At 46.8% G+C, this 8,953-nt stretch overlaps 1 protein-coding gene across 2 annotated transcripts in view; it reads left to right on the forward strand.

Moving 5' to 3' along the window:
- UTP18 (UTP18 small subunit processome component) overlaps positions 1 to 5,694 on the forward strand; it is a 53,654-nt gene extending 47,960 nt beyond the window's left edge. The window contains exon 17 of one of the 2 annotated variants that reach the window (XM_024751759.1): positions 5,253 to 5,694. The gene's annotated coding sequence lies outside the window, so the exon portion shown is untranslated. The remainder of the gene's footprint in view (positions 1 to 5,252) is intronic. The other variant, XM_024751752.1, reaches the window with a different exon arrangement.
- The last annotated feature ends 3,259 nt before the right edge of the window (positions 5,695 to 8,953 follow it).

The raw sequence follows: 8,953 nt of genomic DNA on the forward strand, positions 1-8,953 counted from the left end.
CGGTTAATTGTTTCTTTTTAAAAACACTTGTTTTTAAAAATTATTTTATTTTATTTTTTTTATTTCTGGCTGCGTTGGGTCTTCGTTGCTGCGCACGGGCTTGCTCTAGTTGCAGCGAGCGGGGTCTACTCTTCATTGCAGTGTGCAGGCTTCTCATTGTGGTGGCTTCTCTGTTGGGAACACGGGCTCTAGGCACGCGGGCTTCAGTAGTTGTAGCACACGGGCTCAGTAGTTGTGGCTCGCGGCCTCTAGAGCGCAGGCTCAGTAGTTGTGGCGCACGGGCTTTGTTGCTCCGTGGCATGTGGGATCTTCCCGGACCAGGGCTCGAACCCGTGTCCCCTGCATTGGCAGGCGGACTCCCAACCACTGCGCCACCAGGGAAGCCCAGAATCATTTAATTCTTATAACAGGTATTGTAATATGATATTGCTGAAAAGATACTAATGTGTTTTTACACTGTTACTCTTTCTACAAAAGATTATTTCTCATCCAAGGCCTCTGGGCTTCTTGCTTTTATATATCAGCAAGAATATTCCATTTTCTTCAATGAAAGCACTGGGTTTCATTCTTCTTTGATGTCCAACGAATTGTCAGGGTAGATGCTAGTGCTTCCCTATTCTTTTTCCTCTGGAGTAGTACTTTCTGAAGTGAAAGCTCTTTCACTTGTTGGCTAGGTAACTCTGGGTAGGTTACTAAACCTCTCTGAGCCTTCGTTGCCACATCTGAAATGATAATTATCTGACAGAGATTATAAAGGGTTCAATGAGATGATATGTATAAAGGACTTAGTATAGCACTCTCCCTGACATTTACGAGGTGCTTGATCAGCCTGAGTTTGTCTTTACCTTGTGTTTCTATAGTCCTTCACACTTATCCATCTGTAGTCACATTTATTATTTCGTTTTCTCCTGACCCTGTGAAGCACATGGGACCAGTATTAATTTGAAATATGGATAGATATGGCTAAATTGCTTTACAAAACCTTTATCAGTTTATACTCCCATCACCCCTGTGTGAAAATCCCAATTTACTATCTTTACTTAAGCATATCACACTTTTTTTTTTTTTTTGCTGTACGCGGGCCTCTCACTGTCGTGGCCTCTCCCGTTGCGGAACACAGGCTCCGGACACGCAGGCTCAGCGGCCATGGATCACGGGCCCAGCCGCTCCGCGGCACGTGGGATCTTCCCGGTCCGGGGCACGAACCCGTGTCCCCTGCATCGGCAGGCAGACTCTCAGCCACTGTGCCACCAGGGAAACCCTCCTTCATTTTATTTTAAGATGTTATTCTCTTTTCTGTATTTATAAAAAATACAGGGGAAACAAGAGAAGAAGTATGTATACCTGCCAATGAATAAAAGAACACATAATTGGAACTTCCCTGCTGGTTCAGTGGTTAAGAATCCGTGCTCCCAATGCAGGGGGCCCGGGTTGGATCCCTGGTCAGGGAACTAGGTCTCACATGCATGCTGCAACTAAGAGTTTGCATGCCACCGTTAAGGAGCCTGCAATCCACAACTAAAGGAGCCTGCCTGCTGCAATTGGGGAGCCCACGTGCCGCAACTGGGGAGCCCTTGAGCCGCAGCTAAGGAGCCCGCCTGCTGCAACTAAGACCCAGTGCAACCAAATAAATAAATAAATAAAATTGAAAAAGAACGCATAATTAAAGTAGGTAACAATTTCGGGGGTGTGGGTAGTAAACTAAGGCTGTGCATTAAATAAAGAAATCTAATACGAATGCCCTTTCCTCTCAACTCTACAGTGACTTGTAGAACATTTTCTTCATTACTCTATCAGTGATGGGCTTTATGCTGTGAAAATCTCAGAACCTAAGCTTATGCAATGGTCTTAATGTCCAATATAAGGAAACAACTCATTACTCACAACTGATACAAGTAACTGTTTCATAATCTTTCCAGGACCATCTGTAGTATCTGAGTGGTTATGTGAAATGGTCACAGCGTCCACAAATTAAAGAATGTCTGACATAAAATCATTTCAATCCCAGGGAATACAGCCAGGATTGAAGAGGGTGTTAAACAGGGTACAGAAGTGGGAGGTAGTGTACCTGGAGTCACATCTGAGGAGAGTTCTCAGATTCAATAAACATGAAATCAGTGAGTAAAGAAATATGGGTGAGAATAGGCAGCAAGGTCAGTAGGAAGTAGCCAGAGCAAGAAGCCAATCAGAGAAGACACACAATTATAAAGGGAAAGGTCTGGGAAATCTAAGCCTCACTCACTTATTCAGAGGAATTGAAAAGGTCCTTGAAAAAGGAATGGTGGCTGAATGGAGGCACATAATGAAATGTTAATTCTGGGGAAGTAAAATTGGATGGCATGTTAATATGGAATAAGGTTTCTACAATGCATGAAAGAATATTTTAACCATTCTCTGGAATCCGAAGGGAGTTCTGAATAGGCATTTTGAGAGTGATGGTGATGATGAAGCCTCCTTTATGTTACATCTGACAAAAGTGTGTCAAGCTCCAGACTTCCCTGGTGGCACAGTAGTTAAGAGTCTGCCTGCCAATGCAGGGGACACGGGTTCGATCCCTCGTCCGCGAAGATCCCACATGCCACAGAGCAACTAAGCCCGTGTGCCACAACTACTGAGCCTGTGCTCTAGAGCCCGTGAGCCACAACTACTGAAGCCCGCGTGCCTAGAACCCGTGTTCCGCAACAAGAGAAGCCATCGCGATGAGAAGCCCGCGCACCGCAACGAAGAGCAACCCCCACTCGCCACAACTAGAGAAAGCCGGCGAGCAGCAACAAGACCCAACGCAGCCAAAAATAAATGAATACATTAATTAATTAATTAAAACATTTGTCAACCTCACACATTTACAATCAACATAAACGTAAATATAAGGAAGACTCTTGTGAAGGTTTCTTAAATTAAGGGGCAGCATAAAATGACACGGGGTTTACCATCAGTTAAGTTTCGGTTTGGCCTCTAGTGTCCACATTTACTGTCATGAACCTTAAGTAAGTCACTTAACCATCCTGAGTTTGAGTTTCTTCATCTAAAAAAAAGAAAGAAAGACCTGGGGAACTGGGGGATCAGTGGAGCAGTGCATCTGAAAGCATTCTGTACAGCACAGTGCTGTACAAATGCTGGCCTTTTTTTTTTTTTCCCCCTAGGATCTTAGTTCCCTGACCAGGGATTGAACCCGGGCCCTCAGCAGTGAAAGTGCAGAGTCCTAACCACTGGACAGCCAGGGAATTCCCGATGGCCTATTAGTTTTAAATTCAGCACTTCATCCCAGTAGAGTGAGGAATTCCACATTTGGACCCATCTTCACTGGAGATGTCTGAAAAAGCTGCTTCTGGTAGCATGCCTTTTGGGCTCTGTGGGCATCCCTTGCTGAATAAAACTTGATGATGGCATAGAAGCCAGGACCGGCCACTGCTGCGTTTGGGAAGACTCGGTCCGAATACAGAAGGCCAACCGGGGAGAAGACTGTGAACAGAGAATGCTGTAGGGTGGTCCCATGCTAAGTAAGTGCAGGAAATTTCACGCCCAGGAAAACAAACCGCCCATTCCCTTATATTCCCCCAGCCCTTTGCCACAGGCAACTGTGGTGAGCCTGCAACTCCAAACACTTCTCATTTTATGAACAAGTTTCCCTCTGAAATCCTAAGCTTCGAGAAGCATTAGGAGGCAATGCCGTCTGTTGGGAACTATCTCTCAAAAATCTATGGGGGCGAGCTGACTGCTCAGGTCGGCTCTAGAACTAAGATTCCTCTCAGCGGAGACCACCCATTACCTACTTCTGAGCTCTTTTACTTCAAAAATTGTTGACTTTGGAGGAATTACTTGGATCTTGATACTGTTTCAAAGCAATAACTATAGATTTATTATCCATATCATTATCCATGGCATTCATTGTATGTATCCATTTATTCATTGTATCCATTATCTGTGTATGGAGAAGATCCATAATCTTCTCCAGATAGATTATGAACACTTCATGAACGATATTTACAGATTTATCATCCTTTTTCTAGTACCTAGCACACTCATACTCTATTAGGTACTCAAATATACTTGGGATTAATCCGTTGCGGAGCACGGGCTCTAGGCAAGCGGGCTTCAGTAGTTGCAGCACAAGGGCTCAGTAGCTGTGGCTCGCAGGCTTAGTTGCTCTGTGGCAGGCGGGATCTTCCCGGACCAGGGCTCGAACCCATGTCCCCTGCATTGGCAGGCGGATTCGTAACTACTGCGCCACCAGGGAGGGCTGGAAGGCGGATTGTTTACCGCTGAACCATTAGGGAAGTCCCAGGATCAGCCTTTTAAAGAAGCATCCCAGAGATGTTTGAGTGCAGAGGTCCACAGACCATATTTTGAGAGATGATATTTCCCTATGGACACCTTTCCTCTGGCATCCCTTTTGAATGGCAGCTATGTTCTCTCCGATGCTGCACTGCCTGCAGTCTACCCAGCTTTCACTGCAGTGAGAACATTCCAGAGACCAACTAAGGATGAACTCCAGGTGTTTCTCCAGTCACCTCTGGGGCTGACTGCATGCCACCAGCAACTCACCTGCTGCCCAACTACACTGACACCTTCCAGATTTGTGACTCAGCTAGCTCTCCACCATGTTATTCTATGTAGACACCACCCCCCTTTTACAAAGACTTGGACACCCATAAGCCTATAAAAAAAAAAAGGAGTAGGGCTCCAGGACTTCTCCAAGTACAGGCGGTGCTTCCTCACCATACCTGTATATGGACGCATGTTGGGTCGTGTTGGTTGGCTCCTGACACCCATTTCTACCCTCTTCTCTGCAGGTGCTAGAAGCCTGGGAACCATATTTCACAGATCCCCTCGACAATTGGGTTCTGCCAATAAAATGTACTTGTGTGAGATTTGGAAGGTGGAAAGCAGATGGAGATCATTCTTTCCTCCTCTGCAGCAGACTCCATATTCCCCATCTAGTCACCACCCTTGGGGCTTAGGGACTGCAATGACCTCATCAGTGGTTTCCCAAAGTTTCCTGACTTCTGAGTGGCAGCAGCAGTTTTGAGTCTATGGAAAGCAGCTGGGGTGGAGTAACCTGAAGGCTAGCGCTACAATGCCCCCATCCCCAACATTAGCCCCCTCAAGGATAAGCACCAACTGTTTGGTTCTAATCTTTCTCTCTCTCTGGCTTTTTCTTTGCTTGAAATATCTAGAGTGCCTTCTATTTTCTTGTCTGTGGTAGTTTTAAAATATGTCCACAAATTCTTTGACTCTTCTTTCTTCAAAAGGTGGAGTCTAAATCCCCTCCTCTTGAATGTGAGCTGGAACGAGTGACTGACTTCTAAGCATGCTATGTGGCAGAAGTGGTGCTATGTGCCTTCTGAGGCCAGGCCACAAGAGGAATGACCTCTGTCTCTCTTCTGGACAGCTCCCTCTGGAGGAAGCCAGCCATCATGTAGTGAGGACATTCAATCAAGTAGCAGGTGGAGAGACAGGCCCATGCAGAGAGGAAATGAGGCCTCCCTCTAACAACCAGCACCACCCTGGCAGCCAGGTAAGGGAGTGAACCATCTTGGAAGTGGACCCTGCAGTCTCAGTCCAGCTGTCAGATGACTGCAGCCCTGGCCGATATCTTGAGGACCTCATGAGAGACCCAGAGCCAGATTGCCCGAGATATTCCTAAAGGCTCGACTCAGGAATTGTGAGCAATAAATGTTATTGTTGTTTTGAGCCACTGTTTTGGTGTGATCTGTTACATACCACCAGATAATCAATACACTGTCTGATTCAGGGTTGAACCAGACAGACTTGAGACCCTCAATATATTGAACTGACTTTTTTTTTTTGCGGTACGCGGGCCTCTCACTGCTGTGGCCTCTCCTGTTGCGGAGCACAAGCTCCGGATGCCCAGGCTCAGCAGCCATGGCTCACGGGCCCAGCCGCTCCACGGCACGTGGGATCTTCCCAGACCGGGGCACGAACCCGTGTCCCCTGCATCGGCAGGCGGACTCTCAACCACTGCGCCACCAGGGAAGCCTGAACTGGCATATTAATGAATGATGCCCTCGTAACCATTGGGGACTTTGGTCCTGGACCCCAAGCCTTTTCCTCTACCACAATACTTGCTGTGCCAACAACCCACGGATTTTCCTGGACACAAAATTCCTCAACCTCCTACTGTGCAAATGTACAGTAGGGTTTTATTGTTCGGGGGCGGGGGGGGGGGGAACTTATAAGCAGAACAATAAAAAAGGGGAAAGGAATGAGTGTCCAGGACTATCTGAATTATTTCTCATCACCTCCTGGATTCGTAACACCTCACTGATCTCCATTCCCAGGTTACATTTGGACTTTATCATCATCTGGAATTTGTCATAAAAAATCTTAAAAGTACAATCTTTCATTCTCTGAACATAAGCTCTTGTCCTTTCAGTTCTCATTCACGTGTATCCACCGTACATGCTCTTCAGTTGCATCAAAACCTCTGGTCTGGTGCCCCATTTTCTCCCAGTTCCTACTTGGTCTAAACACCCAAGTTGACCTCTCGGCCTCTCTACTTTTAGGCCACCATCAAAGTACTCTTTGTAAAACTCAAGCTTGGTCATGTCTCTTCTCTGTTTAAAACGTTGTAGTTTGTGCTGTGTTCGCTCAAGGCCATGTGCCTTGACCAGGCCCTTTGGGATTGGTTCTCTGCTCACCCGCTCAGCCTCACCTACTGCCCTTTCCTCCTTGTGCTTCATGCTTGGGAACACCAGACTGCACACGCTTCAAGCCCACCCAAAGTTTCATGCCTCTTGCCTCTGTACTGTCCTCCGTCTAGAATGCCTTTCCTTCATCTCGTCCTCCCAAGAAACTTCTGTTTGGCTTTCTTCTTCTTCCCCTCCTCTAAGCCATCCCTCACATTTACTCCTTTCCAGTGAACCAAGAGCTGAACCACTTCTTGGTACACTGCCATTGTCATGTCAACACACTGTCTTCTATGTATAATATGTCTTCAGGTGTCTGTGCCTCCTCTCAGTCTTAGGGCTCCGCAAGAGCAGGGACTTTCTCCTAACCAACTCTTTCCCCAGCACCAGGCACATTGTCTGGTATATAATCCTGGCCCAGAACAAGTTCTACATTTTTCATGGACCCTCCCCATTTCCTAACCTTCCCTCCTCTGAATCCTACATTTTTGTATCATTTTTGCCCTAATCATATATTGTCTCATTTCATTATCTTTCAAAAAGTGGCTCATTTCTCTGATAGATTTCATCAGAATCAGAATTTTCATTCATTTAGTAGCTGTTGGCCTTGTATCTCCCTCTCTCCTTCTATCTCTCAGGTCTCAGTAAGGATTTGGGCTCTGAGCTAGTTTGTCCATCGTAAGATGGTGACAGAGGCAGCCCCAGGCGGCCATGTTTTGTACCACCTGACCCTGGGCACCCCTCCTGCTTCTGGGCCACAGCCAAGGATGAGTCCCTGATCCAAGGAGAGACCTCTCACTCACAGGCTGGCCAGGTGAAGTTTCTGGCTCTGGCAAAAACACTGCCCAATCTAGGTCAAGCTGGGCAATGCAGAATCTTACTCTTGGGAATTTTAATTTACAAATACGGTAGGGTAGCATTTGAGACTAATAAAAAATTGTACAAATCTGAGGTAGTAAGACACCAAAAATATTATCTAAGCCTCATTTATGTACCAACTTTGAAATAATGGAAATCTCCCAGAATAGGAACCCGGAGCTACCTGGAATGCTGGTCCACACTTTGGGAAGCCCAGCAGTACAAGGATCTCTACCCCTGGCTTCTCGTCAGCTCCCTGTCTTTGTGACCACCTCTCTTATTGAAATCAGACCCCCACTCATTACAGAGTTTGAGCGGGCATGGGGACCTTCCGCTCTTGTGACCTAATAGTGTAACCAAAGTGCCTAGTACTGTACCTGGTCCATAGCAGGTGCTCAATAAACAGCAGTTGCCTCCTTCTCCTCATTATTATCATTGCTATCAACTCTTTGGTGGCAAACACAGCTTATACTTCTCTGCATCCCTGTCGGAGTCTAACAGTTCTGGGCTCCAACCTTAACTCACACTTTTGGACATGGGGCCTTGGGCCCTTGAGCAGGTTACCTACATTCTTTAAACCCTGTTTCCTATCTGTCAAACGAGGATAACAAGATATGCTTCCACGGACTGTTGGCCTAAATTAGACCATAAGATGCCTAACCCAGGGCTTGGCACCAAGCAAGCGAGTGGTAAATGCTGGCTGCTGCTGCTTCCTATCGTTACTAGTATTAGTCATGCGCCTTACACACAGTAAATACTTGTTGCCTCAACAAGTCACCGCCCAGAGAAAAACACTTGTTTTTCATTCTCAGTAAGAGACTTTGGGAGGTGACTTGGGCAGGCACTGAGAGAACAGATATCTCTCATGCAGCATTAGCAGACTAAGAAATCAGAAGAACCGATGGGCCGTTCACTTTGCTTGGAACCCCACCCAACCGGCAGAACCTGCTGGGCTGTCTCCCAGGCCCACTGATCCTCTGGGGGACCGTGTGCTATCACCCCATGGCTTGCACCGTTCTTCACCTCACATTACTAAACCACCAGCACTATCTGTGGTCATTTTGGTAGATTATCAAATCTTGTTCATCCAGAATTTCTTTTACTCATTACTGTATTTAACTCTCACTGACTTAATAAATGTGATTAATGACTTTCTCGGCAGGAGTGGAAGAGCCTTTGCACCTTCTGCGGGTGGCACTGTCATTATAGAATCACTTGGAATCGTGCAGCCCGGGGCCTGTGCTGGGTGAGGCAGGACGTGGGTAGGTTTGGTGCTGGGCTGAGCTGCAGGGAGCCGAGCAGCACACAGCTGACCCGCAGTGGGGTCAGGAGAGGCCAGGGCCTGAGGAGGGCCGTCTTGGGCAATGGCTGCTCTCACACATTCTTCTTTACCCTGTCTTTTTGGCACCTCCCGGCTAGTTATCCAAGGGTTGGGATTTTTTTTT

This window comes from Neophocaena asiaeorientalis, unplaced genomic scaffold (assembly GCF_003031525.2).
Source record: "Neophocaena asiaeorientalis asiaeorientalis breed wild unplaced genomic scaffold, Neophocaena_asiaeorientalis_V1.1 scaffold257, whole genome shotgun sequence".
NCBI lineage: Eukaryota > Metazoa > Chordata > Mammalia > Artiodactyla > Phocoenidae > Neophocaena > Neophocaena asiaeorientalis.